The 27,988-nt window shown below is 30.9% G+C and overlaps 1 long non-coding RNA gene across 1 annotated transcript; it reads right to left on the reverse strand.

Moving 5' to 3' along the window:
• Window positions 1–8,924: 8,924 nt before the first annotated feature.
• On the reverse strand, window positions 8,925–18,436 carry LOC145279972 (uncharacterized). The gene is made up of 2 exons (XR_013868509.1): window positions 18,333–18,436; window positions 8,925–9,895 (listed from the first exon to the last, which is right to left on the reverse strand). It is a non-coding gene; the product is annotated as an uncharacterized LOC145279972 (long non-coding RNA).
• Between the last annotated feature and the right edge of the window lie 9,552 nt (window positions 18,437–27,988).

A 27,988-nucleotide genomic window follows, 5' to 3' on the forward strand; every position in this document is an offset into this window, starting at 1 on the left:
TGTTGCTAGTAACACGAGTGAGGTTGAATTTCTGAAGGAAATAGCGATTTACTCGTTGGTGGGCGTCAGTCTTCACAATTCTTTTTTGCCAAAGAAACGACCTCATAATTAGTATTCATCCTACGTAAAATTTATCTGAAATTTGAACAAGATGCGGGGCTTGCTGCTTTGTAAGAAGCTAATAATTTCGTCTTTTATCGTTATGAGAATCTATTGTTATATCGGCAAGGTCCATTTTTTTTGTCACGTGCTGTCTTCCTGGCTCACAGGTTTCATAGGCTACTTTTTCTTTTTTTTTTCCATTCTATGACCCCTACGATTACTCTTTCCTCTTAGTAAACATATTCTTGTGATTTTTTTTACCTGTCAATCCATCGCCATTCAAAATAAGGGGCTGAGTCATGAGACATCCTTCATCCCGTATGAGGAAATTCCTAACCTGCAAGTTATAGCTCAAAATAGGGGAACATGCGCCAGCAAGTCTCCCCTAATGATTTTACGTTTGTAGGGCATAATGTTATTATAGCAGTTTCATTTATACCAAATCCAGGTATAACCGATTTTGGTGGAGATAGGGTGTTGGTCTTATGCGCTTAAAATTTGCTTGAGACAAAATGTTATATAATACATTGAACGTTTGGTAGCTATCGCCAAATGACTCATTGAGACAGGGAATGTTTTTCATCTTACCTGTATGGAATACATATTTCGTGTCACTGTTGCGTCTATGTGCTGGACATCTGCAGACCTAACTGTCGCATTCAGAGTTTTTAAGCAGCACCGTAACCTGTATTTCTTAGTCCAAAATATTTCGTTAGAAAAACGAGTTACCCACATTCTGTTACTGTCGGGAGAAGAAGGACTTAAAATTTACAACGCCTGGGCATTCGAAAATGAAGCCAATAGAAATAACTCCAAAATCATTTGGCGAAAATTCAAAGAAAGATTGCAACCATTATTGAATTTCCACATTGCTCATTTTTATCTGCGTCAATATAAAAAAAGGGAATCAGGGAATTTCGATGACTTTCTAGCCAGATTTAAATTACAGATATTAAAATGCGAATTCCGAGATAACCAGAGAACAGAGGAACGACTTATAGAGCAGGTTATATTTGGAACGAAGCATTAAGAACTTCAAAAATAACTTCTAGTAAAAGGTGAAGATTTGACACTGCAAGAAGCTATAAATTGTGGCAGAATACATAAAGCTTCCATACACCATATGAGACAACTAACTGAACTAGATGAACGAAAAGAGCTAGATATAATGAAATACAAGCATTTTAAACGATGCGGAAGCTCCCATTTAAATGAAAAATGTACAGCATGGCGTATCATATATTCAGCTTGTGGATTGAAACTCATTGGGCCAAAGTCTGCACCAACAAAAATGAGAAAGCAGCAAGATATGTCCCAACACTTACAATATAGAAGGAAGCAAATAGTAAACCAGGAAAAGCACCAGAAACACAGCAACCGTGTGCACTTTGTAAATGCCTCCCAAAGGAATAATGAAGGGATATCTAAGACGTTTGAACAAATGACTTTCAACTCTATCCACAAATAAAGTGACCGTCGGACAGAGATTTTCACAAACCTTTTAATCAAACTTCCCACCATCCTAGGCACCCACTTTCTGAAAGCTAAAGTTGATACAGGAGCCGGAGGCAATACACTTCCGTTACATACTTTCCAGATGTCCCCGCATCTGATAAGTGCAGCAGAACAGCCACTCCTCGGTGCAACAAAAGAAGAACCAACTGTTTGAGCAGCATATGATGGTTCTAATATTAAACAGCACGGATCCATAAAATACTTTCTTCACACAAAGGAAAATAGAATACTAATGTAAATGCAATCATTGGTGCAGAAACATCAGAAAAACTAAGATTAATAGAAATAAAATAAGCAAAATAGACATAAAAGGCTTGATAGAAAAATACGAAGACTGTTTTGGTGACATAGGCAAGCTACCAGCCACTCACCATGTTATGGTGAACCCAGGCGTAAAACTAGTTGTCAATCCTCCAATGTAAGAATTTACTTTTCACTTGTTTTAGCTTCAAGACAGTGGCAAAAAATTAACAATTACAGCAAAGCATATGTAGCAGCCGACAGCCGCTACTAACAAGCAGAGCTACTTCTTATAATTTCGAGATCTGAAATCTATTTCTCCCTGGCTTGTCCAATCACAAACCAGCTCCTACCCACGTGACCGAGGATATAAAAGGCAAAATTACGAAGTCTTCTCTCTTTTTCACTGTGTTTTGCCCAGAAGCACACATCGCCTGGGGTTTCATCCCCAGGCTGAACGTGAGTATTACAAGCTAGCTGTATCTCTCTTCAAACTTATTTCCTTGCGCATTCTTTGTCATGCTAAAGAACTGTCCTTGTTGATACGACTCACACACTCAATCAACACGGCAACACACTTAAGTATTTGCCCCTTCTTTCTTTTAACCGGCTTCTTTTGTACTGACGGCTACTAGCTATAAACACTATTGTCTCCCTCAACACGCCGGCAATATATTAATTCTACCTTTAAATACATGGAACACTTTTCTCTCTATCAACGAACTCTTCACGACTATACAAGCGTGTATGAACACTGAACTCTCTTACTAATACGTTTCTCTCTTGTACTTTTCTAATAAAGCTAATAGTGAAGGTTAAAAATAAAGTTTATTAATATAGAATGAAACTTTCATTGCGTTGTAGTCTAATTTCTATACATACCTCTAAAATTTGACACAAATTTTATTCATTCTTCTTTGCAAAAATGGAAATGCCTATTTTGCTTTTGACTAGAACTGGTAACACCTCGAAAGGTAATAGTGTTGCGAGCTTACGGGTGTCACAAACTCAAGATAATAAAAATAAAAAAACAAGTGTAAAATGGAGTTGAACAATCAAGCAAAGATGACAGATGGATAAATTTAATACAATTTTTTTTTAATTCTAAATGAATGAAAAGAGAAAATAAAGTTTCTTCTTAATTGAAAGTCTCTTCCTGTGACTGAGGTAATTAAATTTTTTATGTAATGAAGGAGACAGTTTTGCGACTGAGGTAATAAAAGTTCTATATGTAATGGAGTTGAAAAGTCCTGCGATTGAGGTAATTGAATTCTTTTATGTAATGAAATAGCCAAGAAAATTCATGCAACTGAGGTAATTAAATGTTTTGAAGGAGAAAAGTAAAAGTTCTCGGTTAGAAATAACCAGTATTTCTTTTAGGAAGAAATAACAATATAAAAGTCCATCGCTTATTTTAGCGAAGAGACAGAAAAGGGTAAAAGTCCATTAAGATAAAAAAAAAAGAAAAAGTTCATCTCCATGAAGAGAATTAATTGTTGGGCGTACACGCGTTTAATGTCCATATGGACGGGGCCAAATGATGATGTTTACAGCATGCTGACTTCAGGTCGATTGACTCGTTTGGGCGCAAAAATGCCCTTTTTATAGATCCAAACCGGCTCCACAAAGACCGTCAGTATAAAAACATTTTTTTACATGTTTTCTTTGTAATCCGATTGGATGAAAAAAAAAACATCTTTATAACGTGATGAGATATCGGTTGTGAAGGGACTAGTATTAAAAGGCACACGAATAGTAGTCCCAAACTCTTAAAGAAAAGAGGCCCTACAAAAGATCCATATTGGACATCTAGGGATAGAAAAGTGCATTACAAGGGCGAAGGAAGTTATATATTGGGCCAATATAAACAATCAAATAAAAGATATGGTAAGTACATGCACATATTATTTAAACCATAGAAACCAGTAACCATCAGAATCATTAATACACCACGAAATACCTGTAATGCCATGGACGAAAATTGCGACGGATTTTTTTTATTTTTATGCACTTGTAGCGGTGCACTTGAATCATGGTTTATATTTTGCTATGCCGGCCATTTTTTTTCCATTTGGGAACAATATAAACCACCTAGCAACAAATAACCTTTTTTGTGTCGAACTGAGGTGAAGTAAATCTACTTTCAACTTTTTCTCCATAAAAATGAATAGCAGAGGCTTTGATTCCGAGCTGTATCGAACATAAATACAATCCATTTACACACGAAATTCTTTTGGTTGTATTCGATTCGGCGGGGAATTAATTCTATTCATTTGTTACTCTCTAAGACCAGCGTGTGGTATAATGATACTTTCCCATAAATACAGAATATCTGCTGCCATTCGGCAGTTACAGAGGGGGGGGGCAAGGAGTCGACGACACCTAGACGTAGCCAGGCAAAGCTCACCAGCAGCAGTAGTTCAAACGGCTTTTGTCAGGGCTAGCATTTTTCCACATTAATATGCAGTTCTCAAACTGTTCTTATGCGATCCACAACTACTACCATGCGACTACTACTGCCTGGCTGTTTCCTGAGATCTTCCCTCTTCAACAAGCGACTTCCGGCTCATTCCTGCAGCCCTTGGTGCTTCCTGCAAATTTCCAGTGCCTGCCGCGTCCTCCTACACCCTTCCACATCATCCTGCACTCTTCCAGTACCTGTCACATCCTCCTGCACCCTTCTAATGCCTGCCGCAGCTTCCTACAGCCTTTCAGCGTCAGCTACACCCTCCTACATGCTTCCAGCTCTTAGCAGGTTACCATTCTTATTTCGTTTTTATAAATAAAAGGCGATTCGTCATCTTTGAACTGACTTCAGCTTTTTTTATCATTTTTCCTTTTGCTTTGCTGTTCTTTTCTTTTTGCCTCTGTGTCTTAATATTTCAGTTGTACAGTCAACTAATTTTTAAAACTGGTTGTTAAACCCTCTGCAACAAGTTGTTATCCTGACGTGATACACAGACACACAACAAAAGGGAGCAGTATGTGAGTAAGTTGACGATAAAGCCCACATCATACTTCGACGCAGACCGCAGCTGTTTGAAGATGACATTTCACCCAGACTTGACCAACCAACCACGGTCAAACAGTTCGACCAACTCAGCATGAAACCAACACCAAACTCTTGACTTCATACGAGGTATAAAAAGTTAAGCTCTGAAAACATCAACAACACCCTTCAAGGCCTACCAACTCTCTCCGACAACTGATTCGACTAACAAATCCTCTTCATCAAGCACATAAAGTTTGCAGCCTTCCAGCCCTTGAAATTGCAACAGATACTGATAAATTTGAATCAATCGTAATCATTCAACTGAGCATAACTCATATGAAGATTGGTTTGTTTCAGTTGTGAGTTAAATGAGATAAGAATATGCATTCTTTCCCAACACTGGAATTTTAGATTTGTACAACATACCGCATTTTAATAATAAATATTGATCCAATATACATAACAGCTGCAAATTTTTCACATAAAATTCCGCACAGTGCCCCATTCAGGATAGAGAGCTAGAGAATTTGACAATACATTATACAGGCTTAAATTTCTGTGGACTCAGCTTAAATTTATGCCACAAAGTTGGAAGTGAAAATCTGATGAAACAAACATAAAACGATGGATCGGTTGAAAATCACAGCAATGAGATAATTCCTGTTTATAATAAACAGTACATTCTGTGACATGTTACCAAAACTAACAGGAATGCCAAATTCTCTGATTAGAAAATCGTTCTACCTGTAGAGGTTTCACTCTCATATATGAAAGCTAGCCTCGTTCGTGGTTAGAAAAAGGACAAACAAACCTGTGAAATGATACTGCAATTTCGTTTCAAGAACTTGGAAACTTATATTGGGATTTTTCCAATCCTGTCGTAACAGTGTTAATGCAATAAAACATCACAGTAAAATCCGTTCCCTTCAAAGTTATGCAACACGATCACTTATCAATGTTTGTGTCATCATTAGTTAAATAATGTTGCATTAAGGTATCCCAAACATCATGCATGTGAATATTTCAAGATGATTTTCAGCAACATGTGTCAAATGTGAATCTAGAGACATTGCATTGAAGTAGCTCGGCATTACCCCATTATCATTATTTATTGAAATGAATTCTTGAATGAATATATATATATTCGTTTGCACAAGAAAGTCCTAAGTTTAAATGTATAAGGCAAACAACTGTGACTTAGAACAGGTCCCATATTCAAGTAAGCCAAGAAATTGACTGGTTAATATGCAAATGAGCGAATAAGCTAGTCTCAGTAGTATAAAATACCCAGGATTGATAATAAAAAGGCTTTCCTGTTTTCAGAAAAGGTTTATCGGACAATAGAGCTGAATATTGAAATGGTTGTAAAATTAAATTTTGCATAATATAGGAATCTGTTTAGTAATGAAAGGAAAGCAGTTCTATCAAAGTTTCAACATTCTTACAAGTATTTTATAATAAAAATAATGATAAGAAAGAGAGCAGGCTACCCCATACTATAATATAAGAATTTATGAGGCGAGACATGAAAAGCATCTACATCAATATTGCGTCTCGGGAGTGCATTGCAAGATAGAAAGGAATCTTGCACCAACATCTGAATACTGGAAGGAAAGGCTGTTAAACGTTGCTGTAGATGTCCACACATAGAAAGAATATCATTATAAACAGAAACCACACATGTTTATGACCTTTGCAAGAGTCTTTCACGCCTGCATTTGTTTCTTTAGTCACAGGCAGGCAGCTGCAACCACTACTATAATCAAAATTATAAGAATCTGGATTCATCAATATATACATGAGACATGAAATCCATAATTTATATTTCTAATATTTACATAAAACATTTACATATAAGACATCGTTTCATTTAGACATTATGAAATAAAGGTAAAGATTTGCTTTTATGCGAATAAAAATGATTTCTTCCTGAATTTTATTATCTATAGGAATAATGACCATTTTCTACATGCTTATAGCATAAGCAAATGTTGTTCAGAAGTTTTAAAGTTCACAGTGCAATAATTCATAAGTATGAAGGTAATCTGCATGAGAATATGTGGTTGCATGTAAGAGTAACAAAAACATTCTGAATATTAGCCATGTACTTCAGAAAAAGGTTTTATATTTTTATCTTTTTGTTTCTACTGAGGGTGGGGTATCCTACCAGATGCCAAACATTCACATGTTATTTTAGTCTGTTCACTCAAGAGATCGTTTTAAAATACTAACCGTTGCTTTCAGTGACAATTTTTTATCTAAAAAAAAAAGTTTTCATTTTTTTTTAATTTTATTTTATGGGAAACGAATAACAGATATCCATCTAGTGTTTTCGATACTTGAGCCGAGAGATCCTTTTAAAATTCTGTCACTTTAATTGCAATTTTTTGCATTGTTCAACAGATATATTTGACAGGTAGTTTTTAAATTCTTCTTGGTGAACCAGTTGCTTCTATATTTACTGTAATTATAGAGATTGTCCTAAGATTTAAGTTTCCTTTAATATACGATATAAAACCTTCATATTTTGTTATGCCAGTAAGACTAATTTTTAACTAGTGTTGATACTTTCTCTCTTTTTCCATATCACTTAGTTGTAACAATTTCGTTTTCTTAATATGGAGGTGTATGAATTAGATAGTCGTGATGGATTGTGTATAACTTTTTTGTTTCTTTCTAATAGATGTTCTAAGAATCCGCTACTCCATTCGAATTCAACCTTTTACAGATTGTCCATTGTGTCGCATCATATTGTAATGGGACCTTACAAATGGACGTCAGCTAGCTCAATCTTTCTCTGTGGTACAATCTGCAATTTTTGTCATTTCCTTAAAAACATTGGTCATGAAGCTTTGATTTTGGGCAGCTGTTATTATCCTCTTCTAATTAGTGAAGCAGTATAAACCTTCTTTGTTTATATTTTCATAAGATAGTCCACCCGGAAAATATAATCGCCATATTATTTGTGTATCCTTTTAATTTTGTGCAATAGAATAATTTGGTGTATATTTGGTATATATATTTCAGTAGCAAGTTGTGTTTTTCTCTCATATGTAAAAGCTTTTTCCAAAATGTCTGAAGTTACTCTACTGTTTCTTGTTTCCTGGCGTTACTCGAACCTTATGATGGTGTACGATCATAAAGTTCGAGTTCTGGCAGCTCATCAGATATTGTGCAGTGCTCACAATAGTGGTTCTATGTTGATAGCCAATTTCTGAATAACACATAACTGTTGCTTTAGTCAAATACAGCCTTGGTAGACACTACTTTTAACACAGTCAATATTTTCCTCATTTTAATATCTAACTTGTTAATGTCCATTTTTGCAGAGTCGATATTGTCAAAGTTGTATGCTATCACGAGTATGGCAAATTAGTTAATGGCAGTTACTTTATTTTTGTTTGTGAGCTTGGTTTTGAAAATATTTCTTACACAGCATGCATATTTTCTGCATATTTTTGCCTACATCTTGACATGTATTGAATCGTCCATGACAAGGTATCTGCATCGGTTATACTCTTCTAAATCTTTGATGCCAGTAGCTTCATCAAGATGTATGTTTCCATTTAAATTTTCTTCCCAGATCTGAGGGAGAACTTGGCAACTTTTTGCAAGCAAAACTCTATTTAAATATCTTTGGAGAAGCTATGTACAAACTGCAAGATTCAATTTAAGTCAGGACATGAGTCAGCATGAGTTCACATGGAAAACATTAGGTAATCCATGAAGTGACATTGATTGACTCTTTTGTTCGGGTCTTGTTAGTATCCTGAGTTTATAGGCACTCCTGCATTTATTCAATCTTTTGTTTTAGCAGATCTTTAGCCAGACAAAAGAGTAAAGGAACTAAGCCATCTCCTTGTAAGATTATTTTTCAGATGCTTATGTTATTGTTCTGTTGATGTAATTAATGCTCTGGTTGTTTAGTCAGTTGGTTGCTTACTCAACAAGTTACTTCATCTCGTATATATCCACATATACATTTTAAAAATTCTAAAAGAAAAAAGAGTAAAAAAGATAAGCTATCTTCCGATCTTGACGTCAGCATTGTTCTTGTTTTATTAGTGTTGTTTAATGTCGTGATTGGTACATTTATATATGTACAGCCATGGTTTGTTGATTTATCTATTGTGTATCTGCATATGCTTTTTTAAAATTGATTTTTGTGAAAATGCTGAGCCACACGCTTCACAAACATAAGGTTTTTCTCCCGTGTGTGTTCGCATATGGACTTTTAAATTAGATTTTCCTGAAAAAGCAGAATCACACACTTCACAACAATAAGGTTTTTCTCCACGATGTATTTGCATATGGTTTTTTAAATGCGACTTTCGTAAAAATGTTAATCCACATCGTTCACAGGAATAAGGTTTTTCACCCGTGTGAATCCTCATGTGGATTTTTAAATCGTATCTTCCCGAGAATTCTGCACCACACACTTCACAAATGTATGGTTTTTCACCAGTGTGTACTCGCATGTGGATGTTTAGAAGACATTTTTGTGAAAACGTTGAACCACACACTTCACAAGAAAAGGGTCTTTCGCCAGTGTGTGTCCGCATGTGGCTTTGTAAATGAGACTTTTCTGAAAATGCTGAGCTACAAACGTCACAGGAGAATGGTTTTTCGCCAGTGTGTCTCCTCATGTGCATTTTTAGATTGGACTTTATAGAAAACGTTGAGCCACATACTTCACATGCGTGAGGCTTTTCACCTGTGTGTGTTTGCATGTGCGTCTTTAACGTGGACCTCTGTGAAAATGATAAGCAACACACGCCACAAGAATAAGGCTTTTCTCCAGTGTGTGTTAGCACATGTCTTTTTAAGTTTGATGGATATATAAATGATGAACCGCACACCTCACAGACATAAGGCTTAACTGTCGTGGCTTTTTGCATTTTTATTGATAAATATTACTATGAGATTTTTCTATTGCTAAATACTATTATACTTTTTATTGCTTAATATTATTATTATACTTCCTTCACAGAAGCAACTTTTCTTTTCAAATATACTTATTAAATCCTTTGGTTTTGTTCCATTACCCTGTGAATGAACAAGAGCATTTCATTAATAAAATATTATATAACAACAAATTATATGTGGACAAAACATTACTATCATTCATTTAAGCAAAACGGATTATTTAAAAAGAAAAATAATAGTATTTCTATGAATTATTATCAACTAAATATGAATTTGTTAACACATGACATTCAACTGAAATTACATATTTTGTTATTTTATATATGAATTGTATCTGAGCTCATGTAGCACATTACATTATAATTTTCTTTGGAGTTAAAAAGATCATGTATATATAGCACACTATTTTAGTAAATTGTATGGAGTTAAGAAGTAATTCTCTTTGGCATGCAGCTCCAGAGTTATTGAATGTGCAACAACCCCGTTTGTTTAGCAAAGCAAGATAAACAGAAGAAATCAACCTATAAGTATCAATGAATGCTAACCAGACGGCTGTTGCAATAACATAAAAATTTCACCTATTATTAAAAGGGTAAAACGAGACTTCAATGAACACAACTAGTAATAGGAATGAGCAATCAAGTTTTATTAGTAGTAAACGAACATAATAATGACTACAGTGAAAATTCCGAGATAATAAAATACTCAAATTACCAAGTGACAGAAAACTGTTTACTTGCATGACAAATGGAATTTATTGTTTTTAAAATTATATTTTCAATCAATATGTGAATTTGAGTCAAATGTAGATTTTTTTATTTGCCACCAAAAAAAATATTGCTTGATTTTGTCGTTTCCTGATTATTTTTAAATATAGATAAAAAAGGATAAAAATAACTTACACAAATATAATAGCATTTGTTTTCGTTTGCAAGTGAATAAACAAATACCAATCACTTAGTAGAATGAAAGATGAACTAATGAAATATTTCTAGTGATGTGGTGTCTAAAGAAAACATCAACAGACCAAATTCTGTTTGAAATGCATGTCAACAAGACTTGTTTGGACAGAAATGAAATAGGCTGAATACTGTTTCATGTCACTGGATATAATATGGTGGTTAGAGGAAAAAGAGAACACAATGGCATAATCTTTTTTCCCCACAGTCTTTTTGGGAAAGATAATTACAACTAGAAGTGGTAGTATTAGTTATCAAGGCTTACATTCAGGCATGGAGTTGCATCCAATGATAAGCTGTATTGAAGTGTTAGGCCCAGAATTCTGTACAGGCTTTGAAGAAGAAAGTGTGTCACAATTACTCAGGAACGAAAGGGTACATTCTTGTTGCTAGTGCTATCATCAACGTATTCACTTTCATATTGATTTTACATGCTGGCATACATTTGACGGCTTTTAAAATTTACTTGCAAAGTAATATATACCTGAACAGATCTTCCTTTAGCCCTCCTTCTCTCATGCCCATATTATGTCCATATATTAGCATTTCTTGTTAAATTAACTTGCTACTTAAACTGTTCTACATATATATACTGAAGAACTCATTCCTTCTTTCAACATTGCCATACCATCAACGCATACTCTTCTACGCACATCTCCCTATACTGTGTAAATTCATTCTACCTACTGAGGTCTTAAGAACAAACTAGTTTAAGATTCACATTACCTTCACTGTATATAATTTCTATTCATGCAACACATGTCTGCAAGTACCACTGGCCTGTTTTCACTTTTATATATCATCATTCTGTGTACTCGAATCTAGTGAACACTTTCCTTGGTATACAGTGGAAATGCTCTGCCAGTTCGTAATTGTAAAAGTTCACTGAACTTTATCCACTCCTGATTCTTCCAATCATATAAGTTCTAGCCCCATCCTATACTGCAAGGCACTGAAACTTATACAATATCAGTAGCGTCACTATCCAAATATTTTTTCACATTGGAATTCTCATCTACTTCTTGTACACAAATTGACTAATCACTTAACTTACTATAAATTCCTTTGAATGTCTTGTATATCAAATGGTTGCATATAGCACACAAAATTAAATTGCATAGACTTGTTTCATAAATTAAGTTAGAAAATATTCCTCTTTTTGGAGTATTTTACCAATACAGTTTCAATCAACATTTTTGATATAATATACATAGCATTCCACCAACTCTTTCGCTTAACAGGTAAGTCATCCATTGCTGCATAGGCAAGTAGTAAACTATCAGCACACACACATCTCTATGGAAACCCATACAGAATTCTCTGGCTAAGAAGTAGATACAAAGCAAAATGAGAGTAAAGTATGGGTATTTTTTATAGTTACAAATTTTTTCGTCAATATTTTGACATTCAATAAAAACAGCAAAATGTTGTATTAAATGTGCATCGAAATTAATTCCTTGCTGTAAATTATAATGTGTGTTTTGTTTGTTACTTCTTTTCTTACAATAGAGTCACTATTTATCGAAGTTCGAAAGCCACTCGAGGATAAAGGTTAATAAATGCAAGGTGGTAGTGTAATAATCGTTAATGGTGTAGATTGGGTAGGATTTTGATTATTTAAGGGGTGATTCAAGAATAACTTGTTTTCATTGGACTTGAAGGCTACCATATTGTAATCAGCTAGGAAGCAGGCCAGTGGAAGTGTTCCACAGACGGGCAGTTCTAGGAAAGAAGCTTTGTTCATGGAATCTCCATTTAGATCCAGGCAAAGATAAAAAGTGGGAGAAATTATTGATGCCATAGATACTTCAACAGAATTTGAACTAATAATTTTTTATAATTTGTTTCGACAATAGTGATTTATTTTATTGTTGATAAAGAATAATCGCCAGTTAGTTCTTTTGTTTAATCAAAACATTTCTGGCTCCAATATTTTACTACTGGGGTGAATTTATAATTGTTTAAATAAAAAAGAAAAAATATTAACATTTTTTTATTAGGAAGCAAAGTATGAGTATTGTTAATCTATATAATAAAGTAAAATTGATTTTTCCCTAAGTAGGGCAAGTAAAAGAAAGCAAGTAAACTTAACCAACAATAACAAACTTTCAATACTGTGTGCCATTTGTGAAAGTAGGTCACAATCAGAAAGCACTTTGCCACCTCTAATTGTGGTGCCTAAGGCCCACTTGTCCTCTCTTTGTCTGCCATCGGATAGCAGAAAATATATTCATGATTTAGGAATGGCATAAATACACATGATTCTACTATAAATATACAATAGACCAAAAATAAGTTTTACTCCTATCTTACGGAATGTGTGTAGAGAAAAAAGTAAGGCATAATAGAGTGAGATAGTCTAATGCATTGCTTGTATATTTTACTAACATTACCCAGTCATAAAATACACTTAAATATGATATTTCTTTTTATGAAGATTTTTTAATTTCTATTATAGAGCTAATACTCTATTGATTATTATATTGTAACCAATATATAGTAATGATTTCAAAAGTTAATAAAAATGACTTGAACACCATTACCTAGAATCGAAACGAAAACATTTTGCACTTCAGCATTATTTGTTACCATCTGAGCTAATAGCAAATAAATATGAAAACCTTAACAATTAACCCACTTTAACATATGAATGTATATTTGCGTTTGTGTAGAAGTAACTACTTTAGTTAACATACGCCTACCAAGTTCCACTTTTTTCAATTTTGACTGCTTAGCAGCTATTTTTACCAACTGAAAACCAAATCGAATTCATTCCACAGGTCAAAATCCCTTTTATATACATCAAGCCCAAATTCTGAAGACCAATATTTATTGCAGTAGTTTGGTAGAGCACGTTCTGCATACAAAGGAATTTTATATATATATATATATCCATAAAAGTGAACGTGTCTGTGTGTGTCTGTCTGTGTACATTTCCCTATGCAATAACTCTGTAAATTTTTAGTCTACAGACTCGAAATTGGAATACTGAGATTTGGGAAAATCTATGTGATCGGTTTTCAGCCAGAAATTTGGCTGTTAAGGGGTCAAAGTTCAACGATTTAAGCTTTGAGAACCCTACCAAACTCCTCCGACAAGTTTGGGTGTACACACTTGAAATTTTAGATCTAGGTTCCTTGATCTAACTTAATAACTTGATTTAAAACAATAAATGTTAAGGGGTCATAATAGGGGTCAAAGTTTAAAAAATTGACCGTTTTTTTTTTGTTTTTTGTTTTTTGCTCAGCATACACCTCCAAACACCCGGGCAACGCTGGGCACCCATGCTAGTTATCTATACAAAAGCTTGCAAAGGAAATGTTTTAGAAATACTCAAATTTTATAGATAAATTAAATTTATATTGAACTATAAGACTTTATTTTGTTTCATAACTCATTGTTTATGATCTAGTTTTTTTTATGGCTCATGGTGTCATATTTTTTAATGCTAAAGACGAAAAAGTATTAAAACATCCTTTTTCCTCTATTACAACATCATACTAAATTGATTTTAACTTCAAAAAGTTCTTAACATTCGATCCTAACCCATGCTGATGACGGCTGAAAGCTAGAAACATGCATGTATATGGGTATACATTTTATGAACGTAATAATCTATATATCTATAAACGTGAACATGTCTGTGTGTGTCTGTGTACATTTTCCTACGCAATAACTCAGTCAATTTTAAGTCTACAGACTCGAAATTTGATATACAGGGTACTGAGATTTGGGAAAATCTTTGTAATCCGTTTTCGGTCAGAAATTTGACTGTTAAGGGGTCAAAGTTCAACGATTTTACCTTTAAGAACTCTACCAAACTCCTCTGGCAATTTTGGGTCTAAACACTTGAAATTTTAGATACAGGCTCCTTGGACATGGATCTAACTTAATAACTTGGTTTAAGTTAAGTAATGTAAAGGGGTCATAATAAGGGTCAAAGTTTAAAAAAATTGACCGCTTTTTTTTTTGCTCAATATACACCTCCAAACACCCGGGCAACGTCAGGCTGAAATGCTAGTATTTAATAATAAAATAAATAAATAGGTGACTCATATATATATATATATATATATATATATATATATATATATATATATATATATATATATATATATATATGAATAACAAAAAGAGCTTATAGCTCTATAAAAACGCTAAGGTGGTGGAAAAAATAAATAAAGCATTTCGATGTTGTTAATATTGCTAAATTATTATAGTAAAAAAATAATTAATAAAATTATCCAACAATCAGCTGGTATGGAAACCTACGTATATAAGATTTACTAGATATTACTGGCAGTAATATTCTATAAGTATTATGCCACCTACATAAGAATTGCTCGAATACAAGATAGAGCAAATAAATCAACTTTTTAGTCATTCAATGAATTTAAAAATTTATGACGTGAAATGTTTGAGTTTCAGATCAAAAGATTTTTTATTATTGTATGCCTTTGGTCTGAAACTCAAACATTTCACGTCATAAATTTTTAAATTCATTGAATGACTAAAAAATTTATATATATATATATATATATATATATGAATAAATAAATATATATATATGAATAAATAAATATATATATATGAATAAATAAATATATATATATGAATAAATATATATATATGAATAAATAAATATATATATATATGAATAAATATATATATATGAATAAATATATATATATATGAATAAATATATATATATATGAATAAATATATATATATGAATAAATATATATATATATATGAATAAATATATATATATGAATAAATATATATATATGAATAAATATATATATATATGAATAAATATATATATATGAATAAATATATATATATGAATAAATATATATATATGAATAAATATATATATATATGAATAAATATATATATATGAATAAATATATATTTATATGAATAAATATATATATATATGAATAAATATATATATATATGAATAAATATATATATATATGAATAAATATATATATATATGAATAAATATATATATATATATATATATATGAATAAATATATATATGAATAAATATATATATGAATAAATATATATATATGAATAAATATATATATATATATATATGAATATATATATATATGAATATATATATATGAATAAATATATATATATATATGAATAAATATATATATATGAATATATATATATATATATATATATGAATAAATATATATATATATGAATAAATATATATATATATGAATAAATATATATATATGAATAAATATATATATATATATGAATAAATAAATATATATATATATATGAATAAATAAATATATATATATATATGAATAAATAAATATATATATATATGAATAAATAAATATATATATATATGAATAAATAAATATATATATATGAATAAATAAATATATATATATGTGTGAAAAATATGCTTATTAGCTTGAAAGATTGTAGCCTATCTCAAAGAAAAAGGCGTGTGAAATAAAAAAAATACATGGAAAAATCTAATTGCATATCTGAAACCCCTACATTTCACTTAAAAAATGCATTATGAAAAAGATTCTGTTTACATTTTTTTGCCAAGATAAATATAAGTTTTTTTGGAACTATTTCCAAGTAAATTATAAAGTTAATGTCTGAAGATAAAGAATTAATAAAATAAATGTACTTAACTTGTGTTTAAAAAGGTAATGATTATACAAAAATGTGCCAGCTGTAGCAACGAAGTTTGTTTATTAATACCAAATAAAACATTGTGGCAAAATCTTTAAAAAATATGAAAGCACAGAAAAGCTTCTACAGGCATATCTGAAAATGATGTCAGATGGTTGGAGGGAGAGAAGGGTAGGTACAAAACTGACTTTTTTTTTCAGAGCCATGCATCCATACATACCTATAGTGAATGTTTGTATAATTTACACTATTTTTAAACTTAATTATTTTAGTGTGTTCCTGCTTTTATTTTTTTAATTTAATTGTATTTTTTTAGATTATATAACAATTATGTTATGCTGATTATTACAGGACTATTCACACAATGAAGATATTAGAATCTTATATATAAAAATTATGCTAAATAGGTAACCTTAAAAAAACAATATATTTTGCAATTATAAATTTTTGTGTGGAAATATTAAATAAACAATGCTTAATTCAATGATAATATCATTAGTTGGAAAAATTAATTTCTCTTCAAGTTATATCGATTTCATTGATATGGACTTTAGGGGCTTTTTTCATAATGTTTCTGTAAAAATTAATATTATTTTAATTGTTACAATTTACGATGCTTTATTTTCATTAAACAAAAAAGATAAATTCATTCATTTTATTTTATTTTTTTTTTTTTTACAACTGAAACCCATAATTTTAGTAAAGGTGTTTTTTGTTTAAACGAAATAATACATTTTCACTTATATTTGAATAAAAATAATAGGTTCATTAAATTCCGTAATCATTTTTTAATAAACACTGAAAATGTCATTAAAATTGGTTAATTTCCTGATTTTTGGTGAATTTTTAAGTAAAAGGAGGGATCAAAATGTTTATACATTTTGAGCATCGACCATTCATTTTGCACGTACCTATATTTCACCCTTTATTTATACCAGTCTTTTTATTTATGAAGCATGACGTATGTTAAATATAACTATAAAGCATATACAAATAAATGTTGCCATTATTTTATTCGAATTTTTGAAGACCCCCCACCCCACCCCTGAACGTCGATCTCATCATTGACCAAGTTTTTAATAATATTTTCAAGTTTAATTAAAGTTTTATGATATACGTTTTTATCAAATTGTATTGCAGAAAAGGTACAAAACACCCTCCCCTCCCACGTTAAGAATGGCTTTCTAAATAATAATGTTATTATTTTAGCACGGAACACCTTCTATCCGACCAATCGAAGGTAAAATTAATATTTAAATAAAATTCTATTAAATGTTCATTTCAATGGTTTTAAACGAATATGTAATAAATATTGCTCATATTAGGTTGCCATCCGTCCTCTTTTCACGCAAATAAAATGCTTGTTGGTAATTAAATATGAAAGTTCGGAAGTGTTTTATTTATTTATTTATTTATTTATTTTATGCTTACTTTTTATAGTGATCAGTTTTCCGGTGCCATTTGTATTTATCGTAATCATTTGTTTGAAATTAAACATTTTAAATAACCGAATAGATCTAAAATTAAGGTACTAGTGCACTTATTGATCCGTGCTGAAATAATAACGTTATTATTTAAAAAGCCATTCTTAACATGGTGAGGGTGTTTTATAACTATTCTATACTTTAACCTTACAATTGAATAAAAAACATAAAACTTTAATTAAACTTGGAAATACGATTTAAAAAATAGCACGGATCAGTAAGTGCACTAGCACCACAATGAAATATTCAATGCCATGAAATTCATTTATAAATAGAATTTATATAGGTTATCGTTTATCAAATCCCAATGATGACTGACATTTCCTATCCAAAAATAAGTTCACCTTTGATAATAGAATAAAGCCTGCTAACTTCGGAAAATTAATAAAAACATGTAAAGGAAAGAGTAAACTGATTCACGTGATACTTACTTTTATCCAATCTTCTTTCGCTTGGCTTTTTTAAAAAATAAGGATACGGGTGAAAAATTACCGAGTTTGTCACGATTTAACGGGGGTTATCGATTAAAAATTCAAAATGGTGACGCCGAATAACAGCTTCGCAGAAAATTAACCACGTGAAAAAAAAAAAAGAAAAAAAAGACCAACCTCGATACAATGCCAATCTTTTTAAAAGTTAAAAAGGCAAAGTGATTGAAACATTATATATTTTAATATTTAATTAAGAATATGTGAATAAAAAAGGGGGAACACTTTTACGAGTATCATTCCATTAAAAAAAAAAATACATTGTTTTTGACCGGAATTGATTTGTTCGTTCTTCTCTTGTTTACTATTCCTATTTTCCGTTTCATGTTTATTTTGAGGTTCTGTGTGTATTTTCCTTCAAACTACGAATTTCAAGGTAACTAAATAAATACTCCTAATAATTCAAAACAAAAACAAATTAGACTGGAGTCACTAGGATTGACATCAAACTACTAACCGGCACTTCCGGACCAAATAGTGTTGATTAGTTTTAATCTAATTTTTTATGTCTTTTTTTTTTTTTTTTTTTATGACTTATGCGTAAAAATTTCCCTGCTAAAATAATAACGTTATTATTTAGAGACCTATTCTTTAACATGGGAAGGGGGAGGGTGCGTTACCAATATTCATTACTATCACTTAACAATTTAATAAACGAGATATACTGTAAACCTTGAATTTGAAAATACTACCTTCTTTGCATAAACATATGCCCGGCAAAAAGTGAAAGAAAAGTCAGGTTAATATTTTTTTAAACAAATTAAAATCTATTAAAATCCGTTATTCTTGAACTATTTCCTTCCAGAAAGATAAAAGCCTGAATTTTATCATATGAAAAGCAGAATAATATCAAACTTTTTCTGCTATTTTTAATAGAATTTAAAATTTTCCAAGACCACATCATCAATCATCATCCAGTCCACCATCATTTTTGTCTTGATCGCTAAAAACATTAAAATATTTAAAAAAAAAAAAAAAAAAAAAAAAAAAAAAGGAAAGGTTTTTGAACGAAAGTTTTTTTTTTGGGGGGGGGGATCGTCTAAATAAGCTTTAGGATGATTTACTATAAGCATATACAAAACTATTAAAATATAAGTACCTAAATTTAAAATAATTCCAACTTTTTCTATCACTGACTAGTGACTCTATAGGTTTGCGTAGAGAAATTAATAAAATACTAAATTTAATTATAGTTTAAAATTAAGTGTATATGCCTGGGGGAGACTAAATAAATTACATTTGGTCATGTATTTTTAACGTTTGATCTGACGATTAAGTAAAAGGTTTAATTCTTTTTTCATAAGCGATGTATATATATATATATATATATATATATATATATATATATATATATATATATATATATATATATGAACAAATGATTAATAAAACATGTTAAAAACCATCTTGAAAAAGAGTTAAAAACATATTTAATTTGAAGTTTTTAATTCGACCGTGTTTGGATTTTACCATTCTTGGATTTTTTTTACCCTTCACCGGACTATCCATTCATGTGAAATCTGTTTATCATTTTTTTCTTTTACCTCCTATTCCCCTTACCTCACCCTTTTTTTTTTTAACAAAGTAAGATCTGTGACTTACTTGTGCTTTCATTAAATACTTTTACATGCAAAATCCGACCCCGCATTTTGCTAATTCCTACCCTCTGATGAGAAGGAGAGTATTTCTTCGAAACTCCGCGGATTAAGGACTATCCACTTATCTTGTGCCTCCTTTTTAAAATTAAATATGTGTTTAACTCTTTTTCAAGATGCTTTTTAACATGTTTTATTAATCATTTGTTCATATTATAAGCTCTATTTCCTTTTCGGTTTTATTGAGCTTTTATATCTGGTTGAGATTACTTTACTTGTAAATATTAGCTCTTTAATATTTATAATATATTTTAAGTTTACCATTTTGATTACCTTGGTAAACTTATTGTAATTTATATATATATATATATATATATATATATATATATATATATATATATATATATATATATATATATATATATATATATATGAGTGAATAAATGATAAAAAAAATATATTCCAAAATTCATATTGCTCTATAATTACATTGAGCTTCTTAAATAAGGATTAATATATATTATAAGAATATATATTTCTACAGAAATATATATATGTGTGTGTGTGTGTGTGTGTGTGTGTGTGTGTGTGTGTTTTGCCTACATAATCCTCGAAGTTAAGCAACGATGAGGCTGGTCAGTACCAGATGGGTGACCATTTTGGGAATGCTAGGCGCCGTGTGTGTTGAAAAAAAACACTCTTGCATCTTCTATCATGGTTGGGCCACCATAGGTGAATAAACAAGACATTGCCGAAATAAATTATTGTATTTTTAGCAAAATGCGCAGTTATTTTTCGATTTTTTTCATTGTTGGTATCGATTCTTCAGAGCATTTCCTATTTAATGGTATATTAGCAATATTGGTTTGGAAAATTATTTATTTATTTTTCAAAGATTTTAAAGTAGTGCTTTTCGAAAAAAAAAAAAATGAAAATATCTTCTTTTTTTGGATAATCTGAAAGATAATAATTATTATTAATATATTCAACGAATTTCACACTTCAAAACACAAAAGATGTGGAGGGATGAAACGATGGAATTTAGTGTGGCGCCGTGGCGGTCGTTCAAGCAACATGTGATGCTTGATATACTGACTTTAGTGTCGATTTGTTGTCCACTCATATGTGCATTGGATGAAACAACATTTGCATAGAATAAAACTATGAGTCAATCCATAATCTACGGGATCATTAACTTCACAGCTTTTCCAATAAGTAATATTTTATAACATATTTAACTGTATATTTTCAGAAACACCTCCCACACACACACACACATACAAACAAACACAAGCACTTACAATTAATGTCCAAAAAATGAAGAGAATTAACCGATTTAAACATCATGGTTACCTATAATTAGAAAACGTTGTCAAGAAGTAAGCGACCATTTTCCTTTAAATTATATGCCATTATTTTTGCGCAAACTGGCATGGGCGCCAACATTGCCTAATCTCTTCTTAAATAACAACGATTGTTTTCTTTTTATTATATTTAAATAAAAAAACATTTTATATGGATATAGTTTTTTTTTTTAATCTCTTCTAGAGTTATCATTTTATTTAACAGTAAGTCTATGGTAATGGTGAATAAAAGCTTTTAAACACACCGGAAGTTGGTGCGCGCGTCTCTCAATTTAGCTGTGGAAGCACAGAATCGATACAATAATATTAATAAAAGAAAAATAAGATATGCTTTTCACTCTACTGCCGAGACATAAATATAAAATTTTATATTTATGTCTCGGCAGTAGAATGAAAAGCATAGGCACCGCCAAAAATGGCCGCAAAATCAAGTTGTTGTTGTTTTTTAAAACTAAATTACATTTATTAAAATCCATTATTTCTGAGAAACTTTTTTTTTTCCAGAAAGATAAAACCCTGAATTTTAGCATATAGTAAACAGAATAATGTAAAAATTTTTCTACTATTTTTAATTAAATTTTAAATGTTAAATTTTCCCAAAAAGTTAACACTTGACATTTTTTGTCTTGCACAAAAAACGTACTTAAATATTTTAAAAAAAAAAAAAGAAAGGTTTTTGAAATAATTAATTTATTTATTTATTGTCTAACTTAGATTTAGGATGATTTTCTAAGAGAATATGCAAAAATATTATAATATAAGTACCTGAATTTCAAATAATTCCACTTATTCATATAGGTAACCAGATATTTCGCGTCGATGTAGAGTCTAGATCGACTCTGTTTACGTTTGCGTTTGATAAGAAGAAAACTATGAAAGACCAAACAGGCCAAAAAAACTTATTTTTCAGTGACGAAAATTTCAATGTATTATTAAGCTGAGGCTGGCCAGTACCAGATGGTTGACCATTTGTATGAGTTTGTTTTTTAATGTGTATGTGTGTGGGGGCCAGGCTCCCCAAAATGGGGGGGGCAATTTAAAGCAGAATAAAAAAAAATTATTTCAGCGCGTTTCGTCCACTGTAGTCGAAAGGCGGCAAACGTTTTCAAACGGGATCGAAAAAAAATGATGCTATTTTTAACACAAAGGGCACAATATTTATCGAATTTTTTTTTTGTATCGATTATTCAAAGCATGCCCTGTTTAATAATGGTCATGCATTATTCGGCTCGCTAAAAAAAAATTGTTAATTTATTTATCAAAAATTTTAAAATGGCTTTTTTCGTATAAATATTTAAAAAAAATTTTTTTTGTTTTGCTTAACTTAAATTAATTATTTTACTTAACATATTCACCGAATTTCACACTTCAAAACTCAAAAGCGGGATAATTAAACACAATCGAAGTTCTGATATTCAGACGTCAAAATAAGGTATGCAAACAATTTTTTTTTTTAATCTATAATTCTGTCCCTTACAACAACACAATATGTTTTGTTCAGTTTCAGATGATTATTTTAAGCATATTTGTTCCCACTTCAAAACAAGGGGGGGGGTTGTAAGCAAAAAAAAATGTATATATAAATATCGTTTATGAAAAATAAGTACACTGTTATAAAGTTCATTCTTCTCCTAATAATCGCTGAAAATTTCGTATTGATCGGATAATTACCTGATTTTTGGTAGATTTTTAAAAAGACGATCCGTCAAAAAGTACTAACCTGCCCCCCCCCCCCGTTTTGGCTTTTCTATGTCTCGGCAGTAGAGTGAAAAGCATATCTTATTTTTCTTTTATTAATATTATTGGAATTTTTTCTTTTTTTCCCCCGTTGTACACATTTTTGTGAATTATTCCATGGATTTCTGCCTTTGCATTATTTTGGACCATCTTCCAATTGCGGGATTTCCTTGGGTTTTACTTGTGCAAATGAAAATTCAATTAACTTTCTTGAAGTTATATATATTTGGATTTTACCGTCACTGGATTATTTATCTTCCACCAGACTGATCATTCACGTGTAATCACCTTTTTCTTCACCATATTCCCTCTGCTTCACTTTTTTGTTATCAAGTAAGATCTTTGACTTACTTGTTGTTTCATTAAATACTTTTGCATGCAAAATCCGATCCCGTATTTTGTTAATTCCTACCCTCTGATGAGAAGGAAAGTATTTCTTCGAAACTCCGCGGATTAAGGACTATTCATTTATCTAGTGTTTCCTTTTCAGATTAAATATGTTTTTAACTCATTTCAAAGTGTTTTAGTAACATGTTTTATTAACTGTTTGCTCGTATTATAAGCTCTATCTCCTATTTGGTTTTATCGAGTTTTTACATCGGCTGAGATAACTTTATAAATATTAATTCTTTAATATTTATAATATACTTTAATTTTACCATCTTGAATCATTTTGGTAAATTTAAGTGTATTTTTTTATTATATATATATATATATATATATATATATATATATATATATATAAAAGGTATTATTTACGACTTTTTTTTAGCAATTCTCGGGACTCCAAGGGAGAGAATATCTTAGCGTATCTTTGCCCCCCCCCCTAAACAAATAAAACAGTGCAAAGAATTTTATGGTTATGGTCAGCTAAAGTACTTCCTAACTTCCGGCGTTGCTGCTACTCAATTTCTTCGTTTTCGTTTTTCTTTCACGCCTGTGCATGTGCTCTTTTTCTTTTCTTTTCTTTCTTATTTAATAATCATTGAAAAACTGTTTTCAGTCTTATAATTAAGAATTATTGAAAACACTTTTTGTGCTCTGTTTTGTCAAGAATTATTGAAAATACTTTTTTTAAAATCTTTTAAAACTATTTTGGAAAGATTAGACACGTATTTTTATGATGCTTGAAGTTTTGTTGATTTCATTAATTTTATTTGTTATTTTAATTTCAATAATTGTTTTTATACTTTCATAAACATATATTTATTATATAAATTCAAATAAAAAACTTATTTAAAAAATATTTTATAATTTCATAAACATATTTCTTATAAAATTTCAAATAAAATATTAAAAGTGCAAATAAAGGCGAATTGTGTTATTTTTATCTGTATAATTGTTTTAATTTTTATTGTATATATTTCAATTATGTCTTTTCCTAATATTTTATTTCAATAAATCGCTTCACAATAGAAATACTAAAGAACGATAAAAGTGAGGATAATCCTTTTTTGGTACACCAACGTACCAGGACGCCAAAAAGTACGCTAGTATGGCACATTTCATTCTAATATAAAAACAACTTTCTACAGAAAGAAAACTTATTTTTAGATTTTTATATAATGAATAAACCTAAAATTATATATGAAAACCCACGTTTATTATTTTTAAAATCCAACAACGGAGCTGAAGTCGATGTTTTTGTATTGTAAAACAAAACTAATTTTTTTATATATAATTTCCCGTGTGGCATACCGCTGAATTATTTTTTCTAAAGAATAAAATTGAATAATGTTTATTTTTATAAGAATGTTTAGGGATTTATCAAACGAATAAACATAAAAATATATATGAAAAAACACCCTCGCCACCACCATCCCCATCCTCCCCAATGTAAACAGAATTTTTGTGAAATGTTAAACGGTATTCTACTCGTTAAATGTTGTGCGTTACTTACGGGAAAACGGTTAATTAAACTGCATACGCACATGTTAAACTACACAAGTTCTATAATTGAATACCACCCCCAAAAAGATTGGAAAACATCACCTGTTAAACTCCACAAGTTCTATAACTGAATGCCCGCCCTCCATCCTCAAAAACGGAAAATAAAAATATGTTCTTGTAAACTTGTGAAAACTATTTTTAGAATAATTAAAAAGCATTAAAAACTAGGAAACACAAAAAAATGAACCATATTTTTTCTTTTCTTTTTTGAACACTTTGTTATTTGAAATGTCCGCTCAAGATTCCTCCACGATGTGATAAGGCTATTCACTATGCGTGTGCACGTGCATCATGTAAGAAAACACTACTGAGGGCAGTGAAAATGGTGTAAAATAGTCCCAGAGTTCAGGGGTTCATACCATGCAAAAGGTAAATTTGCGGCGGGTTTGATTATCAGATTCATTGTCAGCGACCTCGAATATTTCTAAAATAGAGTAGTCGGTGTTCTGTTGTAGCGTAAGGTAATATTTACCTCTTTCTTTGTATTTTATATATATATATATATATATATATATATATATATATATATATATATATATATATATATATATATATATATATATAATCTGGTAGATTAGTGACAATTCAATATACCCACTAAAAATAATGAAAAAAAAAAAAAAAAGCTAAAAATAAAAAAATTACAGAGACGGCTACGGCTTCCAAACACGCGCCTCCTAGCCTAGGACACAAACAATATGAGCACTCAGATACTCTCGCGTCAGAATATTTTTTTTGATATTCCATTCATACTGGATGCTAATTTGTCGACAACAGAAAGAAAATGATATGAATAAAATTGTTTTTTTTTTTTTGGGGGGGGGGCTTCTCCCCGTATTATTTGAATAAGTTGTGTGACATAATAGTTCCTTATTTCTGATATCTCGTAAAGAGAATCGATTTTGCATGAAATTCGTATTTTTTCATAAACACATTGCATTTCTTTATTCAAAGATTCCTTATCTTTTTCAAGGTTGTTTTGTCGACTGTCTAATAATGGAATTATATTCATTCCAACTCATGAGAAGTCTGTCTATCCCAGCTCTTGACCAGGGTGCCTTTGGCGTCCGAATCAATGTGGCAACAGTTGATTGGGTACTTGTACAGTTTAATCAAGACATTAAAAAAATGAAAATATCGAAAAAAGTTTAAATTGTATGTATCCGTTCTAGAACGAAGTTCTCCGAAAAAATATTTCACTTAATTTCATCAAGTAGTTTGTTTTGTTTTTTTTTTTACAGCGAAAAAACGTTTTTATAAGAGCGCGTTGAAGGCGGCCATATTGGATTTGAAAAAAAAAAAAAATTGTTTGAAGTTTAAAAATAACAAAGGGAGATAACTCCAGTTAAAGCACTGACACCCCTTCCTATCTCTAATACTAGCTTTTCTTTCTAAAAATCGAACATTTTCCTCGGTAACATAACAAATTGTTTTTTCGCTATAAAACAAAAAAAAAAAAAAACTACTTGATGAAATTAAGTGAATTTTTTTTTCTTCAGAGAACTTCGTTCCATAACGTATACATACAATTTAAACTTTTTTCGATATATATTTTCATTTTTTAATGTCTTAACTAAGCTGTACAAGTACAGTACCGTTGATTGAAACTCTATTTGATGCCATTCTTATATACGAAATATTGCATATTTTTAATGTTTTTTTGTTACAAGCTGTATAATATATTGGGCAGAGTTACTTCCCTTATACGACTTACCCTAATGTCCTTTACCTTGGCCTTTTGGTCAAGATCAAAGTGTAGTATCTGTCCTTCAGATGTTGCACTTCTATTTCTTGTTCTCTTTCAGTGGAGGAGAAATCCTTCACGACTGAGACAATTTTTATTTTTGTACCTTTTCTCCACGTTAAAAAACGACCCTGGTGTCTAACTCTGTCCCGTGGGGAGGCATAGTAAATAGGTACAACCAGAGGGCGTAGCGTTTTTTTTTTTTTTTTTTTTTTTTTTTGCCGGTGTAAATAAACGGAGCAAGGAGAGGCCATTTTGGAGGCGACCTTAACATTCCTTTTTTTGTAACAATGAGAATTACGCTTCGTGTGTTTTATTCATGCTGAGTGTTCCAGTAAAAACAAATTAAGCTAAATAAAAAAAAAATGTTTCGCTAGTGAATTACAAAAGAAATATGTACTTTTATCTAACATTTTAACAAATAAACGGTAAATATCCAGATCCGCTACAACAGAACACCGACCACTCTAATTTGTTTTTTTATAGGTAATTGAGATCGTTGACAACGAATCTGATAGTCAAACTTGGGGCAAATTTACCGTTTGCATGGTATTAACCCCCGAACCCACGAATAACTTTCCACCATTTTGCAGCTTCCGTTTACGCTACGCGCGTGTGCTGCAGCATGAACGACGGCTTGCTTCACCTAGCAAACTGCTTTCTCACATGGCGTTACCACTGTAGCATAAACGACGGCTTCACCAAGCAAACTACGTTGGGGGGGGGGGGGTCCAGGACATAGAATTTTCTAATTTTCAAAAATACATTATAGCACTTTTTGGGTGGAAAATTTTAAATTAGCTGAAAAAGAAATAAAACAAGAAAAGGAAAGCACTCCAAGTTGGAGTAGGGGGGGATTAATTCATCTGGGTTTTTTTTTCTTGGAACATAGAATTTTCAAATTTTAAAAAAGTAACGCACCGCACCGTCACCGACATTTACCAATTAGAACACCATTTAACATTTTCCGAAGATTTTACTGTTTACATTTGGGGCGCGAGCAGGGGGGGGGATGTGATGTTAAGGTTACTGTTCCTGAGCCAGTAGATCAGATTGTTGAGGCCTATCAACTAAATATTGGAAAGTTTGGCTTAGTGAAAGTGCCGATTAGGGTTAAGTTTGATTTTACTAAATGGCAGCTTGCTCTCAATATTGTTAAGAAACAATTACATTTGTTAGGCGTCTGTAGGGATTCCAGTCTTGTCCCGG

The sequence above is a fragment of the Euprymna scolopes genome, chromosome 7, assembly GCF_053919585.1.
Source record: "Euprymna scolopes isolate OS-2025 chromosome 7, ASM5391958v1, whole genome shotgun sequence".
Classification (NCBI taxonomy): domain Eukaryota; kingdom Metazoa; phylum Mollusca; class Cephalopoda; order Sepiida; family Sepiolidae; genus Euprymna; species Euprymna scolopes.